The sequence below is a fragment of the Toxorhynchites rutilus genome, chromosome 1 (assembly GCF_029784135.1).
Source record: "Toxorhynchites rutilus septentrionalis strain SRP chromosome 1, ASM2978413v1, whole genome shotgun sequence".
Classification (NCBI taxonomy): domain Eukaryota; kingdom Metazoa; phylum Arthropoda; class Insecta; order Diptera; family Culicidae; genus Toxorhynchites; species Toxorhynchites rutilus.
Genome location: NC_073744.1, coordinates 187,492,742 through 187,509,757, shown reverse-complemented (window position 1 = coordinate 187,509,757; position 17,016 = coordinate 187,492,742). Strand labels below are relative to the sequence as shown.

General features: G+C 39.7%; 1 protein-coding gene across 5 annotated transcripts in view; it reads left to right on the top strand.

Annotated features, from left to right (window-relative positions):
* The first annotated feature begins 718 nt into the window (after positions 1-718).
* The window catches only part of LOC129763414 (titin homolog), a 126,382-nt gene continuing 110,084 nt past the window's right edge, over positions 719-17,016 (top strand). The window contains exons 1-2 of one of the 5 annotated variants that reach the window (XM_055762452.1): positions 719-866; positions 2,161-2,477. The gene's annotated coding sequence lies outside the window, so the exon portion shown is untranslated. Of the gene's footprint in view, positions 867-1,184; positions 1,362-1,627; positions 1,896-2,160; positions 2,478-17,016 lie in introns of those variants that run through there. The other 4 variants (XM_055762450.1, XM_055762455.1, XM_055762453.1 and 1 more) reach the window with 4 other exon arrangements.

Genomic DNA, 17,016 nt, shown 5'->3' with positions numbered 1-17,016 from the left:
GAGGAAGGTGCGAGCATACGGGCTTGGGCTCCAAGTATGAATAAAAAGAAAATGCTAAAAGTTGTTTGATAGTTTCTATTTTACTGTCTAAAATTTTCAAAAGGATCGGTCTACTGGGCGAATTTCTACAGCGTTTTTTCCGTGATGCAATTTGATGTGACACACCCTTTAGTACCCACATGAACAGAACTAATGTATGGGTATATGGGAATGCTTATAATGTTCAAAATTCTCAGATTAAACCCGACTTAAAAGACTGTTTAACTTAAAAGTACTTACCTACGGAGGCTGGTTCTGCACAGCCCACCTGATTACGGGGCTGGGCCCCGAAATCGAAATCATTTACGACATTATCTCGCATAATTTCATCAAAATTCTATCAACATAAAGTCATAATATCATCCCATTTATCAGCTAAAAATTGGAACGCATCCATCACCGGCCTTACGTTGCTTCTTCTTGCACTGAGATCCCTGCGTTCGGCGGCTGCGGCCCATAGCTGCACACAGAGCGACGATGACGGCGGCTGCCAAACGACAAAAACAGAAGAAAGCCCCACAAACCCCACCAGAAAAATGTTACCCGCCAGCCAGCAGCCGGCTTCCCCCCAAATGTGCGCGCGAGTTCGGCCTCGGCCGTAACCCGAAGGGGAGCTCACAAAGCCCCCCGAAATGAGAGGTCTATAAAAGCGCACACGGGATGACCGAAAATTTCGAGTCGCTCGTCGCTTGAGCACAAACAGTGTGTGAATTGGTGAAATTTTGCCACGCCGCAAAGCGCTGGCGAAGAGTTTTCCTCCCGCAGGATACAGATACAGAGAGTGTGTGTTATCCCAAGCCGCACAGGAGGAGAAGAGCAAAGCAAAAGTACGTGAGAAACACCGGTGGCGGGAGTCACCACCAGTCACTCGCGAACAGGAAGCTGGACGCGCGATATCTGCGCGCTCTTTCTCGCTCGCTCTCTCTCTCTCTCTCTCCCTTGCGTTTCCTCTCGCGCGCGCGTGTGCTTAGTCACTAAACTTATGTGTGTGCACAGAGGCAAGAGGCAAGAGGCTGGCTGGCCCGAAAACGGTGTAATCTCGCGCGCGCGGTGAAGAAAACACTCCACCGGCCGCGCGACCGCGAGGAGGAGAGCCCCAGCACAGCTAGATTTTCTTCTTTTAAGCGGGCAGCAGCAGAAAAACGGCATTAGTAGAATAAAACACTCGAACCGAAGAAGACGAACACCACCGCGAGCAATCGAACGGGAGAGCACATCTTCTTCGATTCCAGTGTGGCGCGCGGAGGACATATACTCAACCTCCCCCACCCCATCCCAGAAAATCAGCCCTTGCAATAATACTGCTGCATCAGAGCCTTAGAGTACGTTAAAAAAGTTTTTGTAATTTGGTTATTTTCCGGGATTTTTGTGAGATTTTGTATTTTTGTTCAAAAAAAAAAAGTTTTTTTTTGTTGGACCCGGTTAAGTGTATGCCCAAGTTGGGAAGTCGGCGAGAAATCGTAGGGAAAACGGAGAAGTGTTGCGTTTTTTCGGTGATTTTTTTTTTGGTCAGTCTTCAGTGGAAGAGTGAGACAGCGTGTGAGGACTGGTGGACACGACAACAGGAGCAGGAGAACAACAGAGAGAGAAAGAGCGTGCGGAGTGTGTGTGTGTGTGTCTGTGCGCGGCGAACATACCAAGAAATTACAGCACACATAGAGGAGGAAAAAAAAAAGATTTTTTTCGTACATATCTCTCCCGTTTCGGGGAAGGTGGTGAAGAAGATCTGTGCGCCCTCTCTTAGTTTGGTCGTGAACGCCAACCGAGCCAGTTCGGTTTGCTGGTCAAGCATATCCGAGTTTCAGTTTCAGTTCAGTGGTCAAAGTGTGTGCAAGTGCGTGCAGTTTAGTCCGCGGGTCCCAAATACCTCCCCAATCATATCATAGCCCGACATAGTTGTTGTTTGCGAATAAACCAACCCACCACCGCGCTCGATAAGCCGCCTTTGCTAGTTTTGTACTTAGTATTTGCGACAGTTCTAAAAGAGAAACCTATTATAGAGACCACACTTTGGCAAAATCGCGCGAGCAATCCCGTTCAGCGGCTTTCGGTGTGGTGGCACTGGACACACGCAACAAAACGACAAAACGGATACTTCAACTGAATTATTTTTTGTTACAGGAAAAAAAACGAACAGAATTGGATTAAAACAGTGCTTGTTTTTACTCAGAATTATATTTTGTCTCCGTCTAAAATCGGTACGATTCGGAATTTGCAACCCGAGAAGAGTTTAAACTGGTGATCATCGGAGAGTTTTACAACAGTGAAAACGAACAACGCGAGGTACAACACGTTTTTCTAGCAGATTTCAACCAGTGTGAAATACGGGCAAGCAAGAACAGAACGGTTTTTTGGGAGTTTTTCACTGAAAAAAGTTCGTGATCCGGAATCGGTGGTTTCGAACCATCGGACCATTGCCCGAGAATCGCCAATATTAGGTGAGTAGTATGGATTAGTTGTATGTGGTTCAGTGGTTCAAAGTCAAAAAGTGCACCCTCAGGAGTGTGATTCGCATATCTTCAGCCAAACCCAAGTTTAAGTTCGCAGTTTAGAACACATGAATATCAAAACTTGAAACTGTGAATAATTTTGAACAAAAAAATCTTTGTTAACAGTGCTCTTCTCTACAAATTATTTTTTCATAACGGTACTCGGACTTGGACATATTTCAAATCAAAATCAAAATTCTTCGCTTGAACAGAACTCATGAAATAAATTGCTCGTTTCTGAAAGATGGAAACGAATGGTATTTGTCATTTTTTCCTCGATGGGAGGATCGAGCCAAAGTGATCGAATCATGAACATTTTTTGAGCTATTCTCACTCTCGATAGGGACATTTTTCACGCATTTTCTGCTAATAAACAGGAATAGAACTCTTGGTTTCAAACCTGAATACATAACCGAAGAACGTATTTTTGCAGAGATCTTATTATCTGTTTGGTGTAGAATTGGGCGATCTTGGATCGATTTTCAGAAGATCGATCATTTACATTTCGATTTTTTTAATCGATTCATTGTACCCGAAAAAATCGTGAGGATCGATTTTTTTCCTTTGATTTTTTCGTTCTTAGAGTTTTTTTTTCTCAGTGTACATCGATTTTAATCTCATCACCTGACAAAAATTTTATAAACATAATGTCAACATTTGGATAGCTTTCGAGGATGTCAAATTAGTGATAGTGAATAGGATTGGGCGATTTTTGGATCGATATTTGGAAGATCGATCTTTTCATCTCCGATTTCGAATTTTTCGGATCGATTATTTCTGTTCAAAAAAAAATCGCGAAAATCGTTCTTTTCTTTCCGAGCTTTCCATTCTTTTTGATCGTGGGAAAAACATGTTGTTCAGTGAACTTTGACTTTAGTCTCACCAAAAAGCACTCGACGAATTTCATAAATATTGGACTTTTTAAGGTTGTCAAATTAGTGGTTGTAAATTTAGGAGAAACAGTTTTGTAAATTTGGGCATTACAAAACAAGTGGTCACAAGTAACATTTACACCATCACATTCACTAGGCGGACAGGGAAAATTGTGACGAGATGGGATGGTGACATCAGGTCCAGCTGAAGCGTTCTTCTTTAGAACTGGGACTACTACAATTTTTTTCGACTAAATTCCAGACGTATGATACGGTTAGATTCAACGGGATTATTGTCAGCGTAGTTCTGGATCAATATCAGTTGTTGAATTTCAATCAATTTATTTAATTAAATAATTCCATGATGGTTCATGATGCCCTGGAAACTACATTATTTCTAAAATGTAGTTAATTGATGTTTGAATAGCAATGTGAAATGATTATTCCATGTTTGACGAAAGGGCAATAGTTACATAGAACAAGTAAATAAATCGGGAAAATGGCATTCGATTTTCCAAAGATCGATTCTTTGGCAGTGAATCAGTGAATCGGTCCCTACGCCGTTTAGAAAATCGATCCATCAAGATCGATTTTTTTTTCTAAAGATCCCCCAGTCCTAGTTTGGAGGCATAATTTGGTGTTGTTAATATTTTTCGGGAGATTTTAAATAATTTGAGTACCGTGCAGTGCCTTTCAGTGCGATTTAATCTTGAAGCTTGTGCATGGAATGATCATTTAATTCGATAAGGGTTTAATCCGTTGTGAAGTGTTTTGAACGAAGTATTAAAAATAAAATTAGCATATTGTTATTTTTTTTCATATTTTTCTCTTTGCATCGGAATGCATCAAAATTCCATCGAATGAAATGGTTGCTTCGGGCACATTTTTTATGGATCGAATCCTTCCATATTTGTTTTCAGATAATTCGAAATTCTCCTCAACCGTATTTATAGTTTGTGCCTGTCTGGAGTTTACTACGCAGCAAGTGCTTTGTGCTTTAGAAAAATGAGAAATTTTTGGGCGTTTTTTTTTTCGCTAAATTCTTTTGAAATTCATACATTTGGGATTTTCTAAAATTATCACAGAATTTTAACTTTTTTCGTACGAAATTCAAACGAAAGAGTTGTACCCTTTTCGAATCATAGTATTGATACCACAATCGGCCAATAAATGATTGATTGATTGACTGTGAAATATTTCAACTGGTATTCGCAGTTTATACTTTGACGAATTAGAATCCATCTCCCCACATTTGCAATTTAATCTCCACATCTCGATCCAGAATTAGAATGAAATCTCAGGCTTTTTAAATAGATTTCTAGAGGGATTAAAATTGTTGTGGATTTCCATTTCAAACTCAGCAGTGTTGAGAATATGAATGATTTCGAGGTTCAACACAAATTTGAAAAAAAAAAATCTCAAAGCCAATAGTTTCCAGCATATCAGTCTACTCGGAAAAGACATTCCATCATCATCATATTACTCTGCGTGAGACATTCAATGATAAGTTACAAATCTCATTTCAACTTCGTAATGTTTACGAAGTGCTCCCTTGGCCGAGTGGTTAGCGTCACAACTAACATGCCGGGTGTTCGGGTTCGATTCCCGTTCTGGTCAGGGGAATTTTTCGTCAAAGAAATTTCCTCCGACTTGCACTGTGATCACGCGTATTCTAGAGCTTGCCACTCAGAATGCATTCAAGGCGTGTTAGTAATAGTAATACTACGTTGAGACGGCGAAGTTCCTCTAGGAACGTTAGTGCCATTGAAGAAGAAGAAGAAGAAGAAGAATGTTTACGAAGAGAGTTGATCTCAATGAGAAAGACAGCTAAATGATCCAATATTTAGTTATTTGGTTTAGTGGCTGAAAACAGAGTCAGTGAACCAATTCCAGTTCCCCTCTGTCCGGTCTGCGTTCTGCGTTGAAATAATTAAAAATGTGTGAATGATTTTCATGCATGTATTTCATTCCATTCAGATGCTTTGTTTAGTTCTGATTAATCCGAGGGTTTTCCAAAAAAAAAACAAATTAAACATCGAAGTGTGAAAAAATAGCCGTGAAATTTCAATTTCAGCAGCGCAAAGAATAAGAATGAATTCAAGGATCAACACAAACACAAAAATATATAAAAAGCAACAGTTTCAACTGACACTCAATCATTATCATATTTCTCTTCGTAAGAAATTTTAATGATAAGTTGAAACCTTATCCCAACTTCGTAATGTTTACAAAGAGACCTGATCTCTGCGGGGAATACTTTCAAATAATTCAATATTTATTTACAACCATTTTTAGTTGCTTTGAAATAATTGAAAATGTGTGAATGATTTTCATGAATGTGTTTCATTCCGTTCAAAAGCTTCGTTTAGTTATGTTTGATCAGAGGTTTTCAAAAAAAAAAACAACAAATTAAACAACAAAGTGTGAAAAAAAAACAGTGTTCATCATTTACTATGAAATAAGCGAAGAGTTTTTAGACAATTACCACTGATGCTCTGCCAGAGTTTTTTTTTTAATTCTTGCTTTGAGTTTGGTTATTTTTTTGCATTGTGAACTCACTCATGCGATAGTTCAATGCACGACATCTAAAATGGACCAACCAAAGACCATCGAATAGAAATAGAAGTTGTCATTTGTGCATCTGAATCTGGGTATTAGAGGAATAAGTAACTGATAAAGCGAAATAATTTGGGTACTCCGATCATATGCTTCATTTCTTTCGATTCCATCTACTAGATGTATACATATACCGATTTTGTTTCATTAGTAATACACATTTATTGTTCTTGAATGGTTCAAAATATTTTTCTCGAAGTAACAGCCATTGGAGGCTTTACATTTTCCCCATCTTCCGACAGTGTCTCGACAACAAAATTTATTGTTTTCGAGCCAAACCAGTTATTAAGTCATTTTCACAGATTTCCGCAAGGAATGAAGTGCAGCTAAGCCTGTGAGTGTCCCATCGATGAGAAGAAATGGCAATCGTAAGGAGTCAAGTCTTGTGAATAAGTCACCTGCAGTCACTTATCGCAATTGAGTAGCTCAACCGTTCCCCTGGTCGGTCTCGCTCGGTGTGACGGGGCGTTGTCGCCTAGAAAAATCACATTTTGTTGCCTTTGATGATATTCCGGTCGTTTTTGTTGAGTTCAGTCACCGTTTTTAGTCCAACAATGTTTGCAATTCAGTGGCTTTCGGTGGTGTTTCACGATCCTCGTTCCTCACAACAAAATACCTACTTTCAAACTTTTTGGACGAAAAAAATTGTAATGGGTTGTACCTAGGACACGACCGCAGTTTTCGACGTAGAACTACGGAATTATAATATTCAATTCAGTTGTTTATCACTTCGGATATTGTTTTAGAATGCATCGATATTTTTGTAATATCTTTTTAGCAATTTAATTTTTTATTGCTTCAGTAGACTCGAAAGAGTCGAGTAGAGTCGAATGCTACGGACAGTTTCCATTAATTTCAGTTTGCATTAATTTAAACTGTTTAGGCATTAGTGGATTGTACTGTATAGTATATCAAACGAATCTTAGAGAATTTCCGATTCCATTGGTGTGCAAAGTATCAGAATTCGTTCGCTCTGAAAATAATTATTAACGTTAACTTTATTTCACAAAAACGTGACCTATTTTCTGATTTGGCACCCTTCCTGAAAGACGTAGTTCTACGTAAAAAACAAAAACAAAACATCAAGATTTGCCGAGAGCATTCTCGCCGTAAGCTTCCACCCATACTCTATGTGAGTCGGGAGCGGATGTTTTTTGTTTGTGACAAAAAATTGAATTGTATTCACAAATCGAAGGCCATAGGCACAACATCCACAATGTTTAACACAACAAAATGAATCGTGGTTACATGAAACTACATATATTTTGAATTGGACATTGTTGAAAAATGATGTTCGATATGATTAATTTTACATTTGTATTCATTCGAAACGGAATTCCCTAGAACAGATAACTTGATAAAACTTATGAAAGTGAAAAGAAATGACATAGCTGTTGTGTACATCTTTTGAAGCAGTATTTTAGCTTCTTCATGTGAACGCTTAGTCCATATTAGTATTTAATATGTTTGCAAGCTTGTCAGTTCATTTCCAACGGCTACTTCTAAGAGACGATTTCTTCTCCAACATTTTAGTCAGCCTTAAACAGCATCTTTCAATAAAAGATGCTACTGCAACGTTCCTTCGGGCAACTCCTTTCAGTATTTGTAGCCTCCAGAAAGCTACAGTTCAACGATACAACGATATTATTTTCGCTGAAAATAATCCTCTATCAGTAAAACTGCAAGAAAAATTAGTGAATTTGGAACTAATGTTACAACATATTACTAATGATGACCAGAGTATTCAGACCATCATAATAAATGGAGTATACACATAGCGTATGAAAATTTAATACAATAATTACCTGGCGAATAAATATGAAACCGATTTTCTCATTGAAAACTCATGTTTATTGTGTTTGAATCTTGACGTTCTATGAACATAATTTATTCAAAGTAAATACCATTAGAAGCTGCACATATTCTCAGTTTTTTCAGGCAATTTATGAACGTCTGGGAAGAGAGTTTGTTTCGCCGTCAAGAATCTAGAATTGGGTAGTCTTTGTTGATATTCCGGTCGTTCTAGTAGCAGAACACGCTTGATTGGTCAAGTTTTTAATTATTCTGCGAGTTGCTGTTGAGTTTAGCCGTCATCTTCGTCCAGTATGGTTTGAAATTCGGCGATTTTTCCCATTTTTCTACGTTCCTCACATCATAGTTCCTTTCTTAAAAATTTTGAACCACCAATAACATTGTGATTTGCCTAGAGCAGGGAGCAAACTATTTTGGGCACTTTCCAGAATAAAATGATACCTTAGAGTCAAATTTCCTTAAATATTCTATCTCTAGTTTTCATACAAAATACTTACCAATTTAAAAATTTTGCGCTGGTTAATTGAGTAAACATAATATCATTTTCCCATCAAAATTCAACAGAATAAATAGACAATTCAGTAAATCTAATAAATATAAGGTAAAGGTAATAAATTTTTGAAAAAAAAACATTAAAATCAATATTGGTGAGTTGAAGCCTTAAATCTCCACGTTCGTTGATTTTGAAAAGGTTTCTTAGTTTTGTCAGAGCTTGTTCACACTTTTCTACTTGCCGACTTTTCATTTTGTTCGTACTCGTACGTGCTGATCGACTTGTTGAGTTTTTGAAAAGTACAACAATAATACTTTCTACTAAAATTTTAGCCATTTTTATGATAAGTAGGGTCATGTAACACAATTTATACAGTTTCCTTGACAGTTCCAAATAATAACATGCATTTATAGGCGTAAAAGAGATCGATTTTAAGGCCTCGTCGACCGCCAAAATCAGTTTTCGTTTGTGTCGACCCCTGGAAGACCACAATAAACCCCAAGGGGTCGATCACTTTGAGAAACCCCGAGCCTAGTGCATACTTGGCGTAAGCTTTCACCAACATACGGAGGTGGATTTTTTTAAGTTCATAGCACAAAATCAGTGATGTCCGCAGATCGTAGTACATAGGAACAAAATCCACCATTTTTCACACCAACGTTGGCGTTGGCAGAAAAAAAATTTCCTCTTTGGCAGAGAAAATGTTTTTTCGTGTGCTGAAGGGTGAAATGAACAAATAAAAGCACATTTTTCAAGGGTTTTAATATGTTTGTATGTATGGGAGCAGACCTCACTTTCTCTCAAACTGAACGTCAGCTTGAAATAGTATCAAATAAAAAAAAGTCCAAACGATGTCAAGCAGGGGATCGAACCAGAACCAGCTGAAATTTAACTGTTGAATCATCAACGCGCCACTGTTTTCGGTCGACGGTCAACAAACGCGGCACCCATCGCGCGGATAGCTTTTTCGTGTCCAAAATGTCGCGCAAAATGTATTCCACTCATAACGTTATAAATGAGGATGTCAAAAGATGTGCCAAAAATTTACTTTGGGTGTACAGTATTTAATATGTTGGCAAACATGCGAGTTTATTCCCAACACTTACATCCAATAGACGATTCATTCAACTTGTTCAACGGCTTTAAGTAGCATCTTCCAATAACTGTAGCTTATTGGCACAATTCTTTCCAGTAATAGCAGCCTGCAGATATATATTGCGGAGATAAAATGGGAATCAACTTGGTAAACTACAAATCCATTCACATGTTATTGATTAGCACCAGAATGAACCAATCCTCAAACAGCATTGAGTACAGAAATAGCGTATAAATTTAAATAATTTCAATAGTGAAGTACGAAATTGAACAATGAATATTGGTCAGCTCTGGTTTAAACCAAACATTCAGTGGATGTTCGTGTATTGATGGGCAAAGCAGAAAATGAATCGCCATTGGAAATGGAATGTAATTGATGAATGCAAATGTAAATATGCAACAGTCATAAAGAAAATTCTGCTGAGCAATTCTTAAGAACGCAATTCTTCGAAAACAAATAATATTCTGGACATCCACATGTTCTGGAGATGGATTCTAGTTCGACAGAATTTGAACAGTGAATCAGCTGAATAGCTTTCATGTTTCGGATATGTTTTTAATTCCATTTCATTCTTTGTTTTAAAGAAGCTTTAAAAGGCAGTTCATTCGCCTCTAACCATATGTTTTTAACAAATTCGGATAACTGCATTCAACATTTGTTTTGCGCTTCGAGCACGTCAAAACAACGTTTTATTTATACTTTTATCAGAACACAGATCAATGGAACCATTTGACCGAAGTTTTGCGATGGTAACATCGATTCATCTCGCCCAAGTTGGAGTATAACGGTTTCTGGGAAGATTATTCAATACCTGACGCAGGTATTGCTCATTCGATTCGGACTACAGAAAAAGAATGACAAATGGCAGCCGCGGATTTATCGTCAATTTCTTGCACACAAACGAAACCATTTCTTGCATACAAATTTCACCGATTTGGTCATTCTTTCCCAATGCACAAGCGAACAACCCCGATTTAAGTGTGTGTTAAGTGTCAAATCGGTCCAACCATTCCCACCTCGCTCAATTCGGGAGAAGCTTGTCCACTATCGGCAGGGAAGAGCGCAGTGGGCGAAAAAAAATCAATTCTCATCATTTTCTGCCAATTAGCGAGAGGTTATCCAACATGAGCCCTGGACTTGGTGGCTGCTACTGGTTGTCATTTCGCCAATATTACTCAAACAAATTAGAAAACCAGAGTCTAAACAATGAGCCGAAACAGCTGATTCGTGGCCAGTTGGATTCAAAATTCAGGTTAAGTGCCGCTGCTGGCTTGCGCTAGACTCAACCGGGCAAACGCCGGTTGCATCGCACATTGTGTGCTGAAACCATTTGAAGTGCGCCTTCAAAAATTCCGACACCACCCCTCTCGGGGGAAATGAACGATTGAACCCAAATTTCATTAATCCATTCTTCACCTCCCCCGGGGGCTCTGGTACCGTAAAGAACAGCCGCGCGGGAGTTCGTCGCGATAATTGAAAAGCATCATCCATTATCGATTCCGTTCCGGACACTTTCCTGGCACCATATGTGCCGCGCAGTAATGGACGGCTCGTGCAAAGCAGGAGCGGCCCGATTCACCAAAAATAAAAAGCAAACAGGTGCAGAACTCCGACAGACGATCAAACGCATCCCGACTAGAATGGAACTGTGGATAACGAGAACGGGTTCTGGAAGCGAACGGTACATTCACGCAGGTTGTGCCATGTTCATTGGCGCAAACACGGTGCCTCACATCGACAAATAAAAAACCCACAAAGTCTGATGGGATCAAGATTTGGGGTGCGCGATTGCGTGTGTGTGATTTTTACTTTCCCAATGATTTCATGAGGAATTAACCTGGGCCTCAGTTTACTCATCGAGCGAATCAATTCCAAACATTATTAACATATTCATCATCATCCGCAGCAGCAGCAGCACCAGCAACAGGTTAAGGTCGGCATCAGAGATCGCATCACGCACCCGCAGCCAGCGCGCGCCAGTAACAACAAAAAAACCCGTGGTTTCGATCTGATCCGGGCCGAGAATGTGAAATACTTTGGACCGTGAGTCGAGGAGTCGTACTTCGCTCGAAAACGCAAAGGCTAGTTATCAGATGACGTGCGGGGTGATGGATGCAAATATACCCATCGAGATTGGCGTACTGGCGCACTGTTACACCCGACTGGCATGAGTAATAATGTGCGTCAGTCAGACAGTCAGCAGTGCTGTGCAGCCACAGGTCGTTGGGCCCTGTGAAAAAGTAGTTTCTTTTCGCGCACCATTCTCTTTCACCTCGCCTCTTGGGTGTTGAACGGGCAATTAGTTGGTCGGAAATAGTGACACCCCTCCCCAAAGGGAGCGTTATCAAGTCCAACTTAATTCCACACCGAACGGGAATTGGTCGCCTTCTTTTTTTTTTTTTTTTTATCTGGACCCCTGAGAGACCCCTGAGATTTACGGCCGTTTGCTCTGTCATGGTTGTCTGTCGACACCATTGTTGAAATTTGTTTCGTTCAATTGCTTCCGTGAACAAGTCAGACAAGTCGGGAAATTTCAACCTTTTCGCACCTTTGACTTCAACCAGATCATTGGAGACTTCAACACAAGCTCGTATTCAGAGGGAATGAGTTCATATTATTCGTGGTCTTCTCAACCTTCGTGCACTGATGAAGTCGCAAACGGTCCTTCTGTCAACTGACTGACAGCGTGAGCTTGTCAGTGCGTAGTGTCTAGGGGTGGAAAAGGCAGAGAGGTAATAATGAAAGAAGGCTGACAAATAGCCATACCGGGCTGCAGAAACTCAGTCAGCTTTCAATAAATCATTTAATGAATAATGGACATAATCATAATGGCATATCAAAATCAATATGATGTTCAATAGAACTTTTGGACGAATTTCCGTCGGCTGTGAGAACTGCTTTACACCGATCTTCTGAATTGTCACCTTTGAATTAAAAACACAATCGCTGTCCGAGTCCAAAGCTATGGATATATCTTGGTTTGGATACATTGGGTACTAGGTACTCAGATTTTATTCCTTATCCTGGTTATAATTTGTTATTGCAAAGCCGGAAGTTTATAATTTATTCTTGTATCCAGTTGTATTGGTTGTAGGGTATCTACAATATTTTCATATCAGTCATCTAAACTTGATGAAAGGCTCCTTCATCTGTGGTGACGCACAGATCTCATTGCAGATTCGGGTTGACACGTTACACCCTAGGTTGAATGTAGGGCCTGTAGTATCGGCTGGAATTAGGCTTAGGTTTGCTCAGCTGTCTTGTCTCGAAAATGATCGCATTAGTAGGTCGTTGTCGGGTATCTAGTAAAGCGGAAATTCCTTTGTAAATTCAGAGCTAATGCTGACATAGGTATTGGGTTCAATTCCTGATCGGTCAAGGATTTTTTCGGGTTGGAAACTTTCTTGACATGCCATGGGATAAGTAATGGGCCTGAAGTATCGGCTAGAATTAGGCTTGGGTATGCTCAGCTGCTCGAACTCGGAAACGATAGTACCGTGACCGGGGATCTGATAAAGCGGGAATTCCCTTGTAAATTCTTGGCTAATACTGACATAGGTATTGGATTCAATTCCCGATCGGTTTAGGGTCTTCCCGGGTTGGAAATTCTCTCGACATGCCATGGAATAAATACGTTTAGATAATGGCTTCAATTGTTCTTTCGTTTAGTAATCTATGTCTGCGATATAAGCAGTCCGTTTTCTTGTTCAATTTAATTTGCTCACTGGTTAGTTGATGAAAAAAAAATAAATACCGTAATATAATTATTATCGATAAGATAACTCGTCTCGCTCAAACCTTTGCAGGGAAATGAGGTGGGACCATCATTATTTATATAAAAAAAAATATCGGTACCCACAACATTACTTCTATAAGATCTACGAAACCAGCAATATGTTTTTGCAAATACAATTTTGGATCTACCATACTGAGGGATTTGGTTCACGTGGAATACTTGACCGTAAATTTCCGTAATCCGGTCGACGCAAACTTCAGATAGATTTTTCACGCTACGCTTTCCTAAACCTTGTACATTTTGGCCGCCAATTATGTGCCACCGTTGGACATCATGATACCCTCGCATTTCACCTGCCGATTGGATTAATCAATGGAATAAACGCACAAATCCAGTTTATTTGATAATTTTCTTATCTGTGTATAATAAGAATCTCGTGCCACGATGTTCGTGGTCGAACTCCTCCGAAAAGGATCGACCGATTTTTATGAAATTATACACAAAAAACTTGGTAGGCATGAGAATAGGTCATAAACTATATATGATACCACTAGGGTACCAGTTACCATTTGTTTGATACCGATTAGGGTGACCCTATGCACAGAAATAATATTTTTCCCAAATTCATACTATCTCATATTTTCATCTCCATCCCGTATTTATAATCGTTATTATAGTAATTTTGTATATATACATAGAATTTAACCGTCGTTCTTTTTTTTAAATAGAACGAATTTATTTACGTTGTTGATTAACCTTCCATGACCTCCCAACTTCCATGCACACATACGCAAGTAACCTCCATTCGCTTAAAGCCACGCGCATCGCTGGTGAGCTGGAAGCCCTTTTTGAATGAGCACAATACATTATTGAATTTCTTTAAATCACATATTCTTGGAACACAAGGTGACAATCACACTACTGTCACGAATGTCACGAAATAAAACACCGGCTGGAAATCGCGTATGTAAATACAGTGCGCATGTTATTGAAAGCAATGCTGGAATCATGGTTGGCGACTGCACAGAGACGCGAGAAATTGTGATTTGCAAAAGAAACAATACCCTGGAGTTCATCATCGACACGCTCTGCTATATGACGCTCTTTATTTTCTTCTTCAATGGAACTAACGGTCCCGAAGTTCCTAATGTTCGCCGTCTCAACGTAGTATTATCTGCGTTATTTTTATTAGTTGAGATTGGTTGAGATTTTTATGCCAAGAAACACGCCTCTGAATACATTCAGAGTAACAAGCTCTACGATATGTGTGACGACAGTGCAAGTCAAATGCCGCTCTGAAGGGACTACACCCCCACAGGTACTTCATTCATTAAGAACATCATTACTTATTTAGAATTATTATTTATAAACACGTGGTTAGAGGAGAAGGAAGTGCAATCGATGGATTTTTTTATGTGTCATATCAGGACAGCGTCATTGTACGATGTCGTGAACAGTGCCAACAATTTATTGTCTACATATACGCGAAAATAGAGAGCGAACGAATACGATTCCTAGGAATACAATCAACAAAATTTGCCAGAAGAAGAATACATTCATAGCGTCTCGCGCTATCATGGGCAACGCCGATACAGCTTTTGCTATTGCCAGGCCAAAACACAATGTTCAAACAAAAAAAAATCATTCTCTAATGAGCTTCATTACAACATGTGTTCTATGTAACACAAACTTCGCAAGTAGGAAAAAGTCTTGAACGAAAATTGTATCTGATATTGGTTTTATGTTATGACTAACGTGTTGAATTTTACCGTCTATCTTGGAAACGACAAGCGCGATTTTTTCACCAACGAGGCAGTAATGGAACGAAATTAATAATGCAGGTCGGACCCGATTATATATAGTCGTTTTTTTTTCAAGTCATTGTTTTCAACAATTATTTTCAAATCCTATACATAATCGAATCTCAAGAAAACATTTTTTTCATTAATGTATGAATGGCAAACATTAATAGAAAAATAGCTTTTTTGTGATTCGATTATGTATTGGATTCGAAAATTAACGTTGAAAGTGAAATTGCGATTATATATAATCGAGTCCGACCTGTATTCTTGTTTTCATTTTACATTTAACTTTGAAAAGATCGAACATACTTGCGCTCAAAACGTTGCACTATTTCTATTTTCTCAATCACATTCAATTATTTTTATAGACCGTTAAAACATTAAAATACACTTGCGATACATTAGTTGTACTTTATCTAACAATCAAAATATTCACCTCAAACAACTTATATGGCAGAACAACATTTGCCGGGTCAGCTAGTCGTCTGTTTATAATAAAACTGGATGTAACTGCTCTAAAGGGAATCACGGAAAAAACGCTGTAGAAATTTATTTTTTAGGAATTATATCTTCAGCTTTCGCTTATAATCAGATAAGAGTGTATAGATCACGTTGGCCATGCTTCACTGTCAATTTTTCGTAAATTTGGAAAAATGTCGTCGAACGAAAAAGAGCGTCGTGAATTAATCCTGTGCACTCATTTCGAGAATCCGGAGTTGTCACATCGGGACATCGGTACGATGCTGGGAATCGTCCAATTCACGGTCAGCAGAGTACTAAAACGATACTTCGAGAACCTAACCATCGACCGGAAGGTGAAGAACGGCAAAAATGGATGCTCCGTCAGTGAAAAAGATCACAAGCGCGTAGTTAAGCAGTTTAGACGTGATCCGAGAAGTTCGGTCCGGGATGTCGCCAATAAGCTGAATTGGTCAAGTTCATTCGTCCAGCGGACCAAGCAGCGGGAGGGCCTGCGTACATACAAGGTTCAGAAGGCTCCTAACCGCGACGAAAGGCAAAACATGGTAGGGAAGACGCGAGCCCGAAAGCTGTACACCGAAATGCTGACGAAGGCGCATTGCCTGGTAATGGATGACGAAACCTACGTCAAAGCGGACTTTCGTCAGCTGCCGGGCCTGTTGTTCTTCTCCGCAGAGGACAAATTCAGCGTTCCGGAGGAGATTCGCAAGCAGAAACTATCCAAGTTTGCCAAAAAGAACATGGTGTGGCAAGCGATCTGCTCGTGCGGAAAGCGGAGCGCCCCCTTCGCGATGACCGGCACGGTAAACGGGCAGGTTTACCTTAAGGAGTGCCTACAGAAGCGCTTACTACCACTATTGAAGCAGCACGAGGGCCCGACCATCTTCTGGCCGGATCTCGCTTCGTGCCACTATTCAAAGGACGTGTTGGAGTGGGACGAAGCCAACGGGGTCACCTTCGTGCCAAAGGAAATGAACCCGCCCAACGCGCCGGAGCTTCGCCCAATAGAGAAATATTGGGCGATTATGAAGCAGGCCCTCCGGAAGAACCCAAAAGTTGTCAAATCGGAGGCGGACTTCAAGAGAAAATGGATTTCTGTTCAAAAAAAAAAACTACAACCTGACGTTGTACAGAACCTTATGCACGGGGTAAAGAGGAAGGTGCGAGCATACGGGCTTGGGCTCGAAGTATGAATAAAAAGACAATGCCAAAAGTTGTTTAATAGTTTTTATTTTACTGTCTAAAATTTTCAAAAGGATCGGTCTACTGGGCGAATTTCTACAGCGTTTTTTCCGTGATGAAATTTGATGTGACACACCCTTTATATGGCAGAACAACATTTGCCGGGTCAGCTAGTCGTTTGTTCATAATAAAACTGGATGTAACTGCTCTAATCACCCCTACTTCTGAATGCTGGGCAAAGTTGTTCATTCTGCATTCCATACAGAGACAGGATAATTTTGGCAGTTGTTTCCAAATCATTGTAAGCACCTATTTGAAATCGATCTAACGATGCGCGTCTTCAAACAAGCTTCAACATGAGAAAGGAAGCTGAATTTGAACAGTAGTGAATTCATTATT